Source organism: Manis pentadactyla, chromosome 6 (assembly GCF_030020395.1).
Source record: "Manis pentadactyla isolate mManPen7 chromosome 6, mManPen7.hap1, whole genome shotgun sequence".
NCBI lineage: Eukaryota > Metazoa > Chordata > Mammalia > Pholidota > Manidae > Manis > Manis pentadactyla.
This window is the reverse complement of record NC_080024.1, coordinates 37,011,980-37,031,131: the sequence shown is the minus strand read 5'-3', so window position 1 is coordinate 37,031,131 and position 19,152 is coordinate 37,011,980. Positions and strand designations below refer to the sequence as shown.

The following is a 19,152-nucleotide window of genomic DNA, read 5'->3' as shown; positions in this document are numbered from 1 at the left end:
TAATATAATTATTGCATTTATTGTTGAGTAAACCTCAGTTATCAATTTACTCTCATTCTGTGCAGTGGGTTCTCTAACTCTCAGCATTGTTGATTACCATATAAATTGCACTTAGAAAACATTTATACAGAAATATCTATGTCACACTGCAGCTAAGTTTTAAACCTTTAGACTTTAAAAAAAAATTTAAAGAACTGTTTAGTTGCTATACATACCCTAAACCCACTAATTCCCCTTCTAAGGAGATACCTTAAAGAAAAATCTTGCAATATATGCTCAAGAATACCTGTAAAGAATGGTAGGCTGTATTGTTTATAACAGGTAATACTGAAAACTTTAATGGGGGAATAAAGTATGGTTTCTTTCATTGCTTTTTATTTTAGGGTTTGCCGAGTTGTTCTTAGTTGTTTATTTTTCAAATTATCTTTAGATTCAATCTGTCTAGCTCTAGGGGGAAGTTCATTGGTCTTTTTTATTGGGCTTGCCTCAGATTTGTATATTAACTTGAGAGAATTGACATTTCTATGAAGTTAAGCCATTCTATAAAGGAAAAAAATATCTTTCCACTTGTTTGTTTGCTTTTTTTTTCTTTTATATTGTTCACAGAACCATCCCACCCTCACTCTCAGATCATTGATGTGGGTGGAGTTGACACTAATCTAACTGAGGGGCAGGAGTGGTCACATAATTGAGGTTCTATCCATCACAGTAAACGTTGGGTTCGGGAATGGATTTATGACCTGGTCTGGACCAATAAAACAGCCTGAGAACTGTTTCTGGATTTATTAGGAAAGAGAAACACTCTGCTGGCATTGCTAAGTGGTGAACTGTAAGTCTTCTGTTGTTTAGGAAGAGTCTAGGAACAAAGCCAAGACCAAGAAAAAGACAAGCCAAGTGCTAAAGTGAGTCAGGTGCCTGACATCAATCCTTGCACACCAGGATCCAACCATGCCTGATCATGTACCCTGGAGCCAATATATGACTCTCTTTAAAGCAGTTCAAGCTCAATTTTTATTACTTGCAACTGAAAGAGACAACACAACTAATTAATACTTTTTTATTATTTTGGAATTCCATGTGAGCATGAGCCCATTGTTATCAAATCATTTATCTCTTCTATGTTGATCATGCTCATCTCACTTCATCTAGATCAAGGTCATGAGATAGGGAAGGGCAGAGTGGGAGATGTCCAAGTCCCTTCCTCCCCAGAGAGAGCTCAAACAGGCAGTTACACACACTTTCTCTGCAAACTCTTTTGTCTCTATAGTTGGACAAGAGGGCTTTTGCTTAGGGGTATGCAATTAAAGTTACAGTAAAGATTTCAGCTCAGGAAGAAATACCTTTTCTGGACCAAGTCCTTTCCAGTCACTAGGCTCCTAATAACAGTGAATCTCATATGTCCCTTTTTTCTGAACATAAAGAACAGCCTTCTGGTTACTGCTTTACAAAGCGGAGATGTGCTGTATAACTCATTAAACACATATAAAGGACAGAAGGTATGAACCTGGACCTACTGTTTCTAAGCAATTTAAATATGTACAACCAAGAGCTACAAGATCTCTTTAATATACCTGTCCTCATTTCACATATTCTGCTGTTGATGGCTTGCACCATGGAACACAAAGAGCCCAGCAATACAAGAAACCCAGCAAATGTGCAGACAGCATTTCCCAGCAGGGGCCTCGGCCTCTCACAGCACGGGGCTCTGCCTCTCAGTAATGTGAAAAGACTGTCACAGGCTGACTTTCCAGCTGATGCCACAGGCCTTCTTAACATTCCGGATCAGCAATTTCTATACTGTTATTTTCTCACATGGATTTCACAAATGGTTCATATGAATTTGGCACAACCTAGTCATCTGAAATTTCTGAAGAAGTGACATTTCTATCACTGGAAATATAAAGTAAATTTATAAATGTATTTAAGGATTTTGCTTTAAATATTATGTTACATATTCTAATTACATTGCATCTCTTGGCAATCATAGCCTGATTTCTCTTTATCCATTCTAGATTATATAACATACACACAGAAAACTAAAGCTTTTTTACAGAAAACTATAGATCAATTATTACTTACTTCCATCTAGTCTTCCTATCTTAAATTATTAAGAATTTATTATGTACTCAATGTCTTGAATTCTGCACTAGAATTCATTCTCTGTTCTATTCTTCCTCCTTCATTTTCCTTCCTCTTCATTCTCTCCTTCTTGCCCTTCCTTCTTATTGTGAAAGGTTCTTTGCTAGGCTGTGGATTAATGCTCTGTACATATGCATATGTGTATTTGATGATAGAGTGTAATTTCTCTGTTATAGGTACACTGACCTGCCCCTAAGGCTTGTTTACTGAGGGATTTAGGATGTCTTCCTATGTCTGGAGGGATGGTGAAGCAGGCAAGCCAGGAATCTATCCATATGCAGCAGGAAAAAAAAATAGAATTTCTTGAGAAAGAGTTCATTCTATGGGAAGAGAGAATCAAAATGCACAGTTTAGTTATAGGGGTGAAGTAGTAAGTCCTAGACAAACGGGTTACAATGAAAGAGTGACAAAGCCAGACAATGTCACCATCATGCCTGAGTGGGAGACCCCAGCCTAGGTCCCCCCACAGAGATAAACAATTAGACAGTTATCCACAGTAGAACAAAAAATCATGTGCAAATAACCAGACAAAAAAGGAAGAACAGTTTCATTTTCCATGCATCATCTCAGCCTCCAGGCTGACATTACCAGAAGCCAGGAGGGAAATACTGGCTCAAAAGAGATCCCCTCACTTGAAAGGGAGAATGGGGTGAGTAACCAGCTTCCCCAGCCTTTTGTGACACTTCATGAAGGACCCTATTTAGCTTTACCACATCCAGAGACCTACAAAGCCGAGACATCTGGACACAGCTCGAAGCAGGGAGGAAGGGCAGGGACCCAGTGTAAGCCATGCTGTAGGAGTGACAGCAGGTCCCAGTGACCCACTCGGCCAAGGAGCCTGCTGAGGGAAAAAGGGCCAGCACAGATACCACAGACCTCCCACAGATCTCACCACTGAGGATTTCCCTCTACAGATTTTTCCATGAGCAGACACTGGCTTCCTCCCTGTTCCCCCTCCAACCCCCACCAGAGCTGGGATTGACTGGCAGCCAGCTCCATCCTCTGCTGCAAGATACCAGCCTAGATGCCGGTAGCTAACCCCACCGCCATATGTGCATTCAGGGCTAACCCTCCAGCTGTGTACCTGTAAGATGCCATTGCCACCCCCGTCAGCTGCCTCCACTGCCATGCACATGCCTAAGGGGAGACCCTGAAGCCACAGGAGTGCATGCGGACAGTCAGGGCCCTCAAAGCAGACTGTGGGCCCAGATGCAACCCCGTCTCCTATCCCTAGACTGCAGCAAGCTCCTCCAGCAGTGCCCCTGAGTACCCCTTGCCCAGGTTCTATCACTGGCCTTCACTGCGGTGGACACACCCACGGAGAGACCCTGAAGCCTGGGAGTGCATGGCCAGGGTCCCCACAGCAACTAGTATGCCCACAGCTGCTGGCACTTCCTGATGGCCCCCACCACCATGGTCTGCGTCTAGCCTGTGCAACCAGAAGGCACCTACAGCCAGTCCCTATAGCCAAGCATATGCTCACCACCAGCACTGGCCAGCAGGGCTGCCCTGTCTTGGCACCTGGAGGGGAAACAGGGGACCCCAGAACCTCTTGCAGCCACCGCAGGCCCCTCACAGTGCTCACCAGGGCACAGCTGTTGAGGTCATGGATTCCAGAAGCCTAAACCAGGAAGATATCATGCCTCACTGTCACCACTGGCAGTCTCTAGAACTAGGCAGTATAAGGTGCGACAACAGTAGTGTCACCGACAAGGACGACTAACCATCACTGACGGACATCAGTGGATACTCCCAGCGCACTGACATGTTAGGCTCCAGCAGCAACAGGAATTTTCACCATATTCAGGGTCTAGAGGGAACTCTTTCCCTGTACTCATTATCACAAGCTGAGAAGGGTTGAACTGTGCCTGTATTACATCATTAATCATGATTATCCTAGCATCCAACACAATACCTGACACATAGTAGGCATACACTGAATATTTATGGTATGAATAAGGGTATAAATGGGGGAAGGAAGGAAGGAAGGAAGGAACTAGAAAATACCTACATTATTGAATACATATTTTCAACTATGAGAATAAATGCCAATTGTTGTCTTTAAAAATGCATGAAGGGAATGTTTGTGAACACTTAAAACTCCAGTCAAGGTGAATGAGAGCAGTGTCAAGGAGGCGGAACTGGTACTTGCGTAAGTAGGATCCTAATCAGGTATATCAGATTCATGTTTGGAAGAAAAACCACATAAATGGAAGATGATCAGCCACATAAGCAGAGGAAAAAACAGGATCCGGAGGAAGAAAATGTTTACAAATAACTACACAAGTGTTATCCAAAGGAAAAGAAATTCTGACTGAACACCAATGTTTTTAATTTCTTGGCAACATCATCCCTAATGTACCTCAATCTGTGCCAACTGGGGGACATTTCTTGAATCAAATCACTCCTCATGTTTGGATTCTTTGCTCACCAATCTTCTGCCAATCCAGGCATTTCTCATTTCTTGATGGTTGTAATGCTCACTAAAATTTGACGGATTTATCCATAGGTGACACCTCTGAGAGTCTGGTTAACACTAGGTCACCCAAAGGGATGCTTCTAAGTATGCTTTCCAAGTAGGATTTCCAAGGACTGCTTACTCCCCGATGGTAGTAAAGCTCCCAGCGTAAACGTGACAACCTTTGGAAAGTGGCTGGTGGTTGGCCAGACTCCTCCGCCTTGCCCTGTGCCTTTGCCAGGCCAGAGGAGGGGAGGAGGGAAGTGATGGACACCACTTGGCAACCAGTGATTTGTAAGGAACACAAGAAACACCCTGGAGCCCCACCCACCCCCCAGAAATGTGTAAAGAATTTTTAAATCTCTGGATTTTTCTTCAGAGAATATAGAAGCAGAACCAGAGGAAATGCATTTTGGTGACTTTCACTATGACTCTCTCCTTTGTTGGGCCAGTGTTCTTAGAAACTTTCCGTTTTTTCTTTGTTCTTATACTCCACAGATAAGTGAGATCATTTGATACTTGTCTTTCTCTGCCTGGCTTATTTCACTGAGCATAATACCCTCTAGCTCCATCCATGTGGTTGCAAATGGTAGGATTTGTTTTCTTCTTATGGCTGAATAATATTCCATTGTGTATATGTACCACACCTTCTTTATCCATTCATCTACTGATGGACACTTAGGTTGCTTCCATTGCTTGGCTATTGTAAATAGTGCTGCGATAAACATAGGGGTGCATATGTCTTTTTCAGAGTGGGCTGCTGCATTCTTAGGGTAAATTCCTAGGAGTGGAATTCCTGACTGAAATGCATTTTTATTTTGAGTTTTTTGAGGAACCTCCATACTGCTTTCCACAATGGTTGAACTAGTTTGCATTCCCACCAGCAGTGTAGGAGGGTTCCCCTTTCTCCACAACCTCGCCAACATTTGTTGTTGTTTGTCTTTTGGATGGTGGCGATCCTTACTGGTGTGAGGTCATATCTCATTGTGGTTCTAATTTTCATTTCTCTGATGATTAGCGATGTGGAGCATCTTTTCATGTGCCTGTTGACCATCTGATTTCTTCTTTGGAGAAGTGTCTGTTCAGCTCCTCTGTCCATTTTTTAATTGGTTTATTTGCTTTTTGTTGGTTGAGGTAGATGAGCTCTTTATGTAATTTGGATGTGAACCCCTTATCGGATATGTCATTTATGAATATATTCTCCCATACTGTAGGATGTCTTTTTATTCTACTGATGGTGTCCTTGGCTGTACAGAAGCTTTTTAGTTTGATATAGTCCCACTTGTTCATTTTTGCTTTTGTTTCCCTTGCCTGGGGAGATATGTTCATGAAGAAGTTGCTCGTGTTTATGTCCAAGAGATTTTTGCCTACGTTTTTTTCTAAGAGTTTTATGTATATCTCCAACTTTTTTTTTTTTTTTTTTTTCCTTTTTTGACAATCTTTTTTTTTTTTTTTTTTTTTTTTAATAATTATTTTTTATTGAAGGGTAGTTGACACACAGTATTACATTACATGAGTTTCAAGTGTACAACACAGTGGTAGAACATTTATATACATAATTCTAGGTTCCAGCTATCACCCTACCAGGCTGTTACAATATCTTGACTATATTCCTTATGCTATACCTTACATCCCGGTTACTAATTTATTTTACCATTGGAAGTCTGTCCTTTTTTTTTTTTTTTTGTGAGGGCATCTCTCATAATTATTGATCAAATGGTTGCCAACGACAACAAAACTCTGCATAGGGGAGTCAATGCTCAATGCACAATCACTACTCCACCCCAAGCCCAATTCCCGTCAGTCTCCAATCCTCCGAGGCACAACAAACAAGTTCCCACATGTAGAACAAACTCCTACATAATGAATAAGTCACATAGTGAACAGTACAAGGGCAGTCATCACAGAAACCTTCGGCCCTGCTCACGCACTACGAACTACAAACAGTCAGTTCAAACATGAATACTCATCTGGTTTTTATACCTGATTTACATGTGGATACCACATTTCTCTCTTTATTATTATTATTTTTAATAAAATGCTGAAGTGGTAGGTAGATACAAGATAAAGGTAGAAAACATAGTTTAGTGTTGTAAGAGAGCACATGTAGATGATCAGGTGTGTGCCTGTAGACTATGTGTTAATCCAAGCTAGACCAGGGCAATAAAACATCCACGTATGCAGAAGATTTCTCTCAGAACGGGGGGGTGAGGTTCTAAGCCTCACCTCTGTTGATCCCCAATTTCTCACCCGATGGCCCCCCTGCGACTGTGCCTGTCTTAGGTTGTTCCTCCCTTGAGGAATCTTACCCGTCTCTGGCTAACCAGTCATCTTCCGGGGCCATACAGGGAAATGTGAAGTTGGTAAGTGAGAGAGAAGCCTTATTGTTTGAAAAAGTTAGCTTTTTACTTCTTTGCATATTTATGCCCTGTGGCTTCTATGCCCAGCATTTGTCTTGAGGTATCTTTACCACTTGGAAGAATTATGATACTCGGTAAATTTGATATGAGGCACGAATTCTATTTAAGGGTTGTAATTAGGAAGGAAGAAGAAAAGCTATAGAAGTAGCAGGCGGAAGAAAACTTGGGAAGATTGATTATTTCTTTGATATATCTTCTTGTAGAGTAACTTCAGCATGTATAGGTTTTAAGCTACTACTTAAATTGCACACACACATTAACATAATAGGAGTATAGTTACATAACCAAAGCATATCTGTAATTACCAGCCATCTGCAGTGAAACCAAGAAAACCAGTTAGGCACCTTAGGCATTTGTGAAAACTTATCTATGATATGGTGGATATTGTCCAAATGAACTTGAACAGTCTGAGAGAAATCAGACAAATTAAAACAACCCATTCCTGGGGACTGTTCACATGCCATATGTTCTTTTAACAATAAATAGTTTGTAGTTGTAAGACTTTGGAGCGCTACAATTTGCACTTCTCCAAATTCTTGGTTGAGTTCCAACAGTATAGATCCAGTCCAATTTTGTTGTTTTACTATATGCACAGGCCAGCTTAGATATCTCCTTCCTCATTCCCATGGCAGGTCCAGGAACTGGTGGGATGAGTGCATCTACAGCTGTAGCAGTGCGTGGATCTTTGTTGGGGTTTTTTGATGATCATCTTCTGGCATGAGTCTTCCAGAGGGTGCAGATGTTGGAAGTTCTTTTTCATATCGTATCTTAGTTCATTTTCGGGGTAGCCCAATTAGGCTTTGATCCTCTGTATAAACACAAACAGACCCTTTGCCTACACTTTTATATGCCCTTTATACCCTTGTGTAGAACTCATTGGAGGTTACCACACAGGAACTGCCCTTTTTTTTTTTTTTTTTTTTGCTATCACTAATCTACACTTACATGACGAATATTATGTTTACTAGGCTCTCCCCTATACCAGGTCTCCCCTATAAACCCCTTTACAGTCACTGTCCATCAGCATAGCTAAATGTTGTAGAATCACTACTTGCCTTCTCTGTGTTGTACAGCCCTCCCTTTTCTCCTACCCCCCCCATGCATGTTAATCTTAATACCCCCCTACTTCTCCCCCCCTTATCCCTCCCTACCCACCCATCCTCCCCAGTCCCTTTCCCTTTGGTACCTGTTAGTCCATTCTTGAGTTCTGTGATTCTGCTGCTGTTTTGTTCCTTCCGTTTTTCCTTTGTTCTTATATTCCACAGATACGTGAAATCATTTGGTATTTCTCTTTCTCCGCTTGGCTTGTTTCACTGAGCATAATACCCTCCAGCTCCATCCATGTTGCTGCAAATGATTGGATTTGCCCTTTTCTTATAGCTGAGTAGTATTCCATTGTGTATATGTACCACATCTTCTTTATCCATTCATCTATTGATGGACATTTAGGTTGCTTCCAATTCTTGGCTATTGTAAATAGTGCTGCAATAAACATAGGGGTGCATATGTCTTTCTCAAACTTGATTGCTGCATTCTTAGGGTAAATTCCTAGGAGTGGAATTCCTGACTGAAATGCATTTTTATTTTGAGTTTTTTGAGGAACCTCCATACTGCTTTCCACAATGGTTGAACTAGTTTGCATTCCCACCAGCAGTGTAGGAGGGTTCCCCTTTCTCCACAACCTCGCCAACATTTGTTGTTGTTTGTCTTTTGGATGGTGGCGATCCTTACTGGTGTGAGGTCATATCTCATTGTGGTTCTAATTTTCATTTCTCTGATGATTAGCGATGTGGAGCATCTTTTCATGTGCCTGTTGACCATCTGATTTCTTCTTTGGAGAAGTGTCTGTTCAGCTCCTCTGTCCATTTTTTAATTGGTTTATTTGCTTTTTGTTGGTTGAGGTAGATGAGCTCTTTATGTAATTTGGATGTGAACCCCTTATCGGATATGTCATTTATGAATATATTCTCCCATACTGTAGGATGTCTTTTTATTCTACTGATGGTGTCCTTGGCTGTACAGAAGCTTTTTAGTTTGATATAGTCCCACTTGTTCATTTTTGCTTTTGTTTCCCTTGCCTGGGGAGATATGTTCATGAAGAAGTTGCTCGTGTTTATGTCCAAGAGATTTTTGCCTACGTTTTTTTCTAAGAGTTTTATGTATATCTCCAACTTTTAACAGAAGTATATCAAACATAATTTAACCATTTAATGATGATTTCAGGTCAGTTTATTATTATACCAATTACAACACAGTGACTGACCCCAGGAGTTATTGAGCTTACATGACTGGAGCTCATTAAATAACTCCAGAGAGCTACACACTTTAACAAATTTCATCTACTTTTTATGACTTCTTTCTCTTACTTTTCTCTAAATTGCAATTTCTAATCTACTGTGGAATTGGGAACCACATAATGAAGCTTTTCAAATTGTGTATAAATTAAAAGTAAAAATGAAATTGCCTAAGAGGAAATAAGCTGAAATGCAAACTGTGGTTTTCTCTGAAAAGGGACATTAAATTGTTTTTATTTTTGTTTCCACATTATTTTTTTCTATAATGATTAAGAGTAACTTTTGTTATCTCATACATATACTTTTATGCCACACACACATCAATCTAAATAAAGTAAATAGGATTTAAGGGGTGCCTTGGATTTCCCCAAGTGAAAAAAAGTCCCAGCTATTATTTCTTGCAGCCTGTGACAATTCTAGGAGCTTGGAGCTTTGCTGTTTCCCGTTGCCTTGTATGTTCTGAGCTAGGGAGCGTACATGCTTAGGAGAAGAGATCATGGGAAAGTCGGAACATACCAGGTGGAAAGTCAGCTGCCTGCCTACATGAGGTCTTGACCTGGTAGGTCACCCCCAGGCAGAGACTGGCCCTCAGCCTTACAGACAGGGAAACCCAATTTTGCTTATGCCCCAGGGTTGGACAAATCGGGAGGATGATGATTCAACATCATTGGAAACTCGTAAGTGACATGTGAGCTTCTTACCCAGAATGTGCCGGTTAGCAGACCATGAAAAGGGAACCACCACTCACAAGGAATTTTTCTTATGACACAGAAACCACAAGGGAGCCAAATTATAATTAGAAGGTTGATTTGGTAAGCATAAAATTAGAACAAACAATAAAGTGGCATAAAGTTAAAACAGCCTAGTGCATGAATTCATCCATCAACAAACTGGGTCATATCTGCCAATCACACCAGACTGCCTATGGCCTCAGGCCACTCCAAACACTGACTGTGGGCACTTCCGAACTTTGTCTCCACAGCTCACCATTCACTCTCTTACCAAACAACCCCTTTCTAATGAGCCATTCTTTCCTTAGGTAAGTTAATATAATTACAGGCTATGGATAAAGATTATTGCTCTCAAAATTTCTTTCCATACTTCTCTTTATAACTCTGACAGAACAGTTTTCAAGTTCCAAGGCCACTTCACGGTTGCCTCTCATCCTACCTACTACATTCAATTTCCAAGAGAGTTGAAATCCAAATAGATAAGGGTTCAAGTATAAAACCAAACTCAGCATCTTCCCACAGCTGTTCCACCAAGCCAAAACAGCTCTCCAAACTAACTTACCTTTTTAAAAATTAATTGTATGCTCACCTTTAACTTCTTTCTCTGCTTCCCCTAATTCTTGAGATGGCTAAGTCTTATTAACAACTCCTTCTCAATGTGTCTCCCATCCATCATTTTCTTTCCATTCCCTTTACCCCACTTTTTCCTTGTATCTCAACCTCAATTACTACAATAGTCCAGTAGTTCTCTCCCCTGCTCCAGTCTCTTCCCTTCTACCCTTACATGCATATTATTGCCCTATTGATCTTCTAGAGACTTTCTCATTTAAAATATTTAAAGGTTCCTCATTACACAAAGAATGAAGTGCAAATACCTTGGGCCAGTGCTCAGAGTCCTCCCAAATGTGGTCCTTACATTCTGTTTGGTCTTCACTTTCTGTGACCTTACCACATGGACCTTTGCATATTCACCGTGGACAAATAAAAAAGTCAAATAATACAATGCTGTTGTTTTGTAATACAGACCTACAGGGAAGAAGTCTTAGAAATTAAGACCAACAGATACAGTTTGGAGATTTTCATTTCACAGCTCATTCAGCTTTTTTTTGTTTGTTTGGTAAATTCCCTGTGTTTCCTTTCACAGACACATTCACAGAACCATAGCTAGTTACTACGCAATCAACAGGTTTCAGTCACACCTTCGAAGGAAACCTAAACCTATGCGGTGTAGGCCTTCATCCAATGACAACATCAGACAGGCATCTGATAACTTGTATTGACTTGAGACCTACCATAATTCAGAAGTAACCTGGAATGTAAGTGTCTCTGGCAATTAATGTCATAGAAACCCTTCTCATTTCTAATGCAGGAAATGACTTTGAGGAACATAATATGATATGTCAGGTCTAACCACCTTTCAAAAGAGCCCAGCGCAAGTGACTTGAACAATAAAGGGACCATACTGACTCATGAAACTCAAAAGTACAGACATGGCTACATCCAAGCATTCAAACACCGCCACTGGGACCCATCTCCATATCTCAGCTCTGCATTTCTCCATGCTTCATTCCCAAGATTTTTTTCTACACAGGAGAAAAGATAGTCACCAGCAGCTCTAGGGTTAGGAACGCCATCAGAAGGAGAGTGTCACTTTCCCAAAATATCAATAAACTTCCTAGAGTGGGTTCTTATTGGTCAAGCTCAAGTCATATGCCCATTACTGAACCAATCACTGTGGCAGGGGGATACTTGTCTTGATTACCCAAGACTGTCTCATATACTCCTGGGACCTGCTGAAGCCAGAGGATGGGGTCAGTTGGATTGAACTACATGGATTGAGAATGGAGGAAATGTGGTTCTCCAAAGAAAAATCAAGGTACTGTTATCAGAAGAAAGGAGAATAACTATGAAACAAACAGGTAACTGCTAGGGCAGATTTTTACACTAATGGACACAAGTAATATCTCCTATATGCTCATTAATGAGTCCCACAAGTTTATAATAAAAATTTAAGATAAACTTTGGCAATTTGTATCAGTATTTGTAATATGTGCCTTTAACCTAGCAATTCTATTTCTAATAACAATAATAACTATGCTAGTAAGTGCTTTCCCATGTGTTCACCACTGGCCTAAGCCCCCTGCACATATTATTTCATTTAATACAGAACTCTAGGATGAAGTGGTATTATCTCCATTTTTGAGCTCAAGTAATTGAAGTCAAGTGACTTAAACAAGGTTGCACAGATAATAAGAAGCAAAGCCAGAATTCAGCCTTCGAAGTCCTCTCAACTATTAGTTACTCTGCTCAGAAGTGTCTTGTAGTCTCATGAATTTATTCTAAGAAAAAAACATGACAGGCAAGAAAAGATGTACATCCCAGGATGTTTTTTATAAATATTTGTCCACAGAAACTCAAGTATGAAATGAAGTATCAATAAATTATGTCAACCTACATATGTCCCCTGATTATCAGTAAATATATACTAAGTTCCTACTTTATAAAATGATGAAAGATTAATAACTTTTTCGGTAAGGCTCTGAAATTACAAGTTTGTTCAAACCAGCTGCCTGAGCTACAAAAGCACCTACAGTCAAGGTTAATCAAACACAATAAAGCCTTGTGCACTGTTTTATCACCATGTCACTTTATCATTTAGGAAAAAATTGAATACATAATTTGTACAACCACTCAAAATATATCTTTATAAGTTGTAACTGCCTCCTATCAAGCCAAAGGGAACTTTAAGCTTAATTATTTAACCTTGATGATGCTCAACACTAGAACATTCCATCAGATGGAAAAGTGAATGGCCTGAGAGCCCATAGAGCTGCTGGTTTTAACCACTGCACCCATGAATTAAGAAGCTTCTGTTAACAGTCAGAAACCTTCACTCTGCCCTAGTTCCCAAATCAGAGTAAAATAGGGGGCAGGATAGCAAATGCCCAGAAGCTATAAAGAGCTCAGGCCACTCTTAAGGACAGCTGGAAAAGTGACCACATTGGTCTAGGTTTCTGACATGTCTGGACTGGTTGGAAGGAGAGGTACAACTCAAACTGCGTATGCCACTAATTCATTACTGTTACTTTCTTTAAAGATGGGTAGTAGTGTAAATAAGGTCAGATTTCTACTGGAGTTCAGATTTTTTTATTTTTTCTTTTTGTTAACCCCTATACTACATAGAAAGGTCAATTCGTTTATAATCAGTCTTTTTTTTATCATGCTTCCATTTCTCATTATTCTCAGGAATGTATCCTCAGCAAATGTAGCCCTAAAACATCCCTTGAAACGCATATGAAGAAGCTCATTTGCACCAGAGTAATGATTTAGTCCTGTGAACTTTCAATTTGCATAATCCCCCTTCATTTCCCCACTTTGTAAAGGTCTTTGATATTTTTTTCTCCAAATGATGTGGGTTGGCAGAATTAAGCAAGCATCAAAGTTCTAGCTCTTGTGTTCTCAGCTATTACATTAATCTTTAAGGTTTTCTCATTTATTAAAAAATCAGTGACTCATCCAACTTTACACATAAATCCACATCAAAGTTAATTAGAATCTTGGTAGTCTAATGTTTGTCTCTTCCTTTATTAATTCCTACAAGCATGAAGCCAGGCTCTGCATATGATTGTAGAAGAAAAAGAGAAGCCAGTAGACATGACCCATCAGTGATGAATGGGTACTGTTTGCATGGCAGCATTCAGGATGGGGCCATAGCCCACTTGGTGCAAAGAAGGACCAGGCATCTAAGCAGCCCAGCTGATGGTCAGGTCAATGTTCTCCAGAACTGAGGTGAGCCCTGACCCCAATCTGGAGGAGGAAGGATGGAGGTAAGAGTTAGACAGTGGAGAATGGGGCCCTGCTTTTGACTTCTTTTTTTCTCTCTTTTCTGTATTATAATCAGGAAAAGCAGCCAGTTATTCTTCCAAATTGACTTTCTCTCCTTCCTTCCTGGAAAAAAAACGCCCCATGCAGTTTTACAAAACTTCTACTGGAAGCAGGGAAAAAAATGCAGGAGGTAAGAAGGGAGTAAGATGGAAATTATCATGAAACAAGACATTTTTCCTTTTGGTTTTTTCAAGCGTACCCGGATGCAAAATGTAAGGAAAGTATATGAGTAGGACAGGGGGAATTTGCTCTAATTTATTAGTGAGAAACTGACAGCAACAGCCCCAGGATTCTATTGTATATTGATTTAGTTTTAGGGGGGTGTGCGGACATCACATAAAACAAATAGATAACAAATTTTTCTTCCCAAACTGTTCTTGAAAAGTGTTGAAAAATCTTCGAATATATTTTCTTATTTAAATAAAAAAAGTTGCATTATTAACCTTCTAAAGTCTAAAAAAAATACGACTGGAAAGCCAAGAAACTCATGCTTCTGTCCCCCAAGAGTCTTGAACCACCCACAGATGAGACAGGTTAAAGTTTTAAAGCATAATAAATTTATTTCACATTAATACTTTGAAACTACTTTTTATAAAGTTGCATAAGTCCACATTATATGTAAGGAGATCCTCTGAAGTACTAGAAGAACTTAAAACCAAGAAGGTTGATGAGCTTAGCGCTCACTGGAGGCTGATGGAGGTTCTCCAGCTCCCTGAGGAGCGTCACTCCGACCCGGCAACCCGAGGAGTCCCCCACAATCCAGGTGCCACCACTTCACTGACTGTACCCCCGTTCCCCCACTATCCCGTGAGCACAGCAGTGAACACTCTACCAGCTGGCAACCCCCAAAACTGAAACCTCAGGTGAGTCCTAAAGCGCATGTGGTTAAAGAACCTCTCCCTGTCCTCTGGCAGGGACTGTGTTTGACCTGGGCTGGAGGACTCTCGGGGCCACGCGGGGCCTCCCCTATGGTGTGCAGTTAGTGCATCAGCACTTTCCCTCTATCTCTGTAGCACTCTCCTTCCTGGGGAATCAGCCAGCTCCCGGGGACCAAGGATACATTCTGGGAACAGTTGCTGCATTGTATTCAGAGCCTCCTCCCACACTGATGACTAAGGCTTTGTTCTGGGTCTGGATGCACATTCTCAGATCCTTTCCTCCCGGGACTGTTTCTCACCCTTTCCCACCACCTTCCTCACCCCCGCAGAACACAATTACCAGGCCCTCTCACAGACTGCAAGGGGCAGCCGGTGATCCAGAGCCAGTGCTGGGCCAGTTTGAGTTCACTTCTCAGGGGCCTTGTGTGCCTCCAATCAACGAGAAATGCAGGCAGGCTGACAGCCCAGTAGTATTGATAATTCCTAGGAAGGGTCCAAAAAAACAACAGGAAAGGGAGTAGGCAAATCAAGAGCACTTTCAGTCCTCCTGAGCAGTGACCACAAGACTGCTTTGGATCAGGGGATGCTTCATGCTGTACACAGCATGGCTAAAGTGTAGGGGCCAGGTTGGGCATGGACGGCTTGAATGTGAATTTATAGTATTCACATTGTCAGGTAAGAACAGATAAGACCAAGCTTATGCTTTGAAACTGACATAGCCAAATCCATGTCCTCATGGCAGGTTTATCACATTTCTATCTGCTATTGTCTAGTCCCTTTGAGATATAAGGATTGTTTTCCAGCATCCCTTGACCTTCCCAAGATACTACATTTTAACTTCATCTTCACTTTGAATTTCATCTTCAACTCACCCTGCTTTTAAGGAACTATTCTTGTTTTGTACGAAAAGAATGGATAAACATTGAATTTTTGCACACCCTTTGTGCAACACTGATTTAACACATTCAAATGGGATCATTGTTTTGATTCAGTATGTATGATGGACACCAAACAGAGGAGTCATGTTTTATGCAGGAACAGGGTCTAAAGTCACCATACAAAATAAAATTATACAGCACCTAAGTATCTATTGAAAATTCCCTTAGACCAATTTGAAATGCATAGTTTTGTGTGTACAGCCCCATACAGTAATATTCCACTTAATATACCAATGATTTCACTTAATCTAACAAACATGAAAAATATAATTTTCAAAATTTTTAACTTTGTATGGCAGTGAGAAGTTGGTATTCTTGAGTTCTGGATGAGATATTTGGTTTGCATTTAGGGTGCATGTTCTACAAATATGTATAAAAAAAAAAGAACAAAACTATATCTTTAGCAGTTAGAATCCCACCGACAGCAACAAGATGTTCTACTCTGAGAGTCACACAAGAACTGGGATGACACAGGGAAGCTCCAGTTGTTGTCATAGTTGATGCTCTATTAAAATGAATATTTTTGTCTTTCTCTAACTTCTGTCTTGTTTTTATTGTTTTGTATACTGTTTACTCAGCCAAGCACTTTAAGGTGAATTCCCATAAACTTAATGTATATGAAATGCAACTCCACTATAAAGGGAAAAATATTTATCAGGTTGATTACCCAGCATTGTTCACTTGTCTATTCAATCTACATAGGAAGTTTGACTCATTTTTACTGGGATATTAAATCCTCCTGTTACCACTGCTGCATATAAACATGTTTATACACACGTGAACATGCATATATCACACAAATACATGTGCACACACAAACACGCTGCCATCACCCAGGGGCAATAAATAAAACAACACCCTCCAAAACCTCCAGTCAAGGTTCCATCAGCTTCCTTCCACCATTTGTTAAAATCCTTGGGGTCTACAGTCTATAACCCCCACCTCACCTCCCATAAAGCAAGACATCTCAGCTACATTCCTGTGCTCCTGTAGGTGCCTACATGGGCCCCACAGTGCTGTGAGGGCCCTGATCTCCTTTGGGGCCCCACCTGCAGCCTACCCGCACTCAGGGCCCCGCTGTGCACAGCAGATTCTGCTGCCCGCTCTCTTGCCGGCTTAGGGAGCCACCACCTTATTGCTCCCCGCCCCACACGCACTGGCCGAGTGTGCTGGCAGACCCTGTTCTGTGGCTGCAGTGCTCCCGCTGACTCTCCCCTAGAAAAACAAACAGCAAAGGAAACAGGGGGACTCTGAGGTGCTCTCCTATGACAGTCCAAGGTCTGATTCTTGGGTCTTACAGAGTCTCAGCACTGCGTCAGGAGGGTAGGAGGGGCCTTGCCAGCAGTAAGGATTGTTTCATGCTGGCTGAGGATGGGGAAATCACTAACATAAAATAATAAGAAACACTTTCACAGCACTTAGAATATTCTAGACGCTATTTTAAGCCCGTGATACACATTAACTCACTTAAGGCAATTATTTTGGCCCTTTAAACATTAAAACATGTTTGTACCTATATTGGCCACCTAGCCCCAGCTCCAAAATTTCCATAGGATGGAAACCCCTTTCTCTCCCACAGGCAGCTAGAGCAGCCGTTCCGCCTTCCCAGTCAGGGCATATTTAGATTACATAAGGTTGAGACTTGGCTTCCCCCAAACTCTGAACAGTCCTAGATTGCTAGACTATAATATAGCTTTAGCTTCCTAGGGACAGGTAACATATCAGTTCACATTTTTAAGTTTTTTTAAGTACTAAAAGTAAGGAATGTTTATACATACATATATATGTATATGTATATATGCATATATATGCTTATTTCAAATATAGAACATGTATCTCATCTATATCTCATTACCATATATATCTCAGGTATCCCTCTCATACATATTTGAACATATATATATCTCATGTATATAAAAAGTAGAATATAATGAACCGCTTTATAATTAGTCCCATCTTCAACAATTATCAACATGTGAATAATCTTGCTTAATCTTATACCCCCGTGCAAAGGATTGTCTTGAAGAAAATCACAGACATCCTATTTCATCTATAAATACTTCAGTATGTGTGCCAATTATCAATTTAATACTCTTTCCACTCCAAATCCATCCTTCCTTGCTCCAATGTTTGACACTGGAGCTGGAACCTATAAACATTTTTTTGCCAACTGGCAAGGTGTTAAGCTTTGCCAGAAGAGGGCACCAAAGGGACACCGAAAGAGGAAGGGGCATTTCTTCCAAGTTCCCCAGGGCTCTCCCAGCTCGTCCTGGTAGTTGAAAGCAGCTGCAGGTCAGGAGAGGCACAGCAGCACTCCGTGAGTTCTGCGGGCATCTCAGCCAGCTTCCCAGCTCTCACAGGGGGGCCTCACAGGTGCTCAGCTGGTGTCTTCACCCCTAGCCTGTACCATCCCATTGAGCTTCTCTGCCATCCAGTGTGCCACAAACTCAGCCTCTCCAAGATCTGGATTTCATTACACTTTACATACTATTCTATACCTTTTTTTTTTCACTTAACAATATATCTTAAAAATCACTTCATTACAGTATGTAGAGAGATTTCTATTGCAGCTGCTTAGTATTCCACTGAGTGAAAGCAAGGCCGTGTATTCAGCCATTCCTGAACTGGTAGACGTCTGAGTTGTTTCCAGTTTTTTCCTATTATAGGCAATGCTTCAATGAACATGTCTTTTCCTATTTTTGCCAGTGTATCTTTACTGCTGTATATATAGCTCTTGGTATATATAGCACGCTACCTCAAAACTAAGTAGCAAAAAGCAACATCATTTATTAGCAGAAAGAGTCTGTAAGTCAGCAATTTTGGCAGGGCTCAGCCCCGTCCTTCCTCCTGCTGTTCTCAGTCACGTGACTGAAGTCAGCCGTCAGCTCAGCTGTATCTGGATAGTCCAAGATAGAGTCATTCACACATCAAAAGGTTGGCAGCTATGGTGCCTCAAGTGGCCTCTCACTCTCCAACAGGCTAGCTAGCCCTCAGTCATACATATGTTCTTGTAGCACTCTCGGTGTTCCAAGCACCCCAAAAGAGAGCAAGCTCCAGTGCACAAGTACTTCTCAATTTTCTGCTTGCATTAAGTTTGCTACTGTCCTAGGGCAAAACAGGCAAGGCCCCTGCCACCAGGAAGAGGGAAACTACCCAAATACAAAGGTATTTGCCATACAGGCAAAGGTATTCTAGCAGCCATTTGCAAACACTCTGCCACAGGGATAGATGTCCAGAGACAGGATTGTTGGGTCACAGGGCATATTCAAATGTAAAATTGCCAAATCCCCTGTCCCCCTTCCAAACCCCTTGGGGTTACACGGTGTGCATTTCCTCCAGTTCTGAATGAAAGCACCTGTTTCTCAGAGTGTGACCAAAAGGCTTTATATTTTTGCCAATCTAAAAGTGA

General features: G+C 41.0%; 1 long non-coding RNA gene across 1 annotated transcript; it reads right to left on the bottom strand.

The window, feature by feature from the left end:
• Positions 1-13,608: 13,608 nt before the first annotated feature.
• LOC130684073 (uncharacterized) lies at positions 13,609-18,270 on the bottom strand. The gene is made up of 2 exons (XR_008998217.1): positions 15,146-18,270; positions 13,609-13,990 (listed from the first exon to the last, which is right to left on the bottom strand). It is a non-coding gene; the product is annotated as an uncharacterized LOC130684073 (long non-coding RNA).
• Between the last annotated feature and the right edge of the window lie 882 nt (positions 18,271-19,152).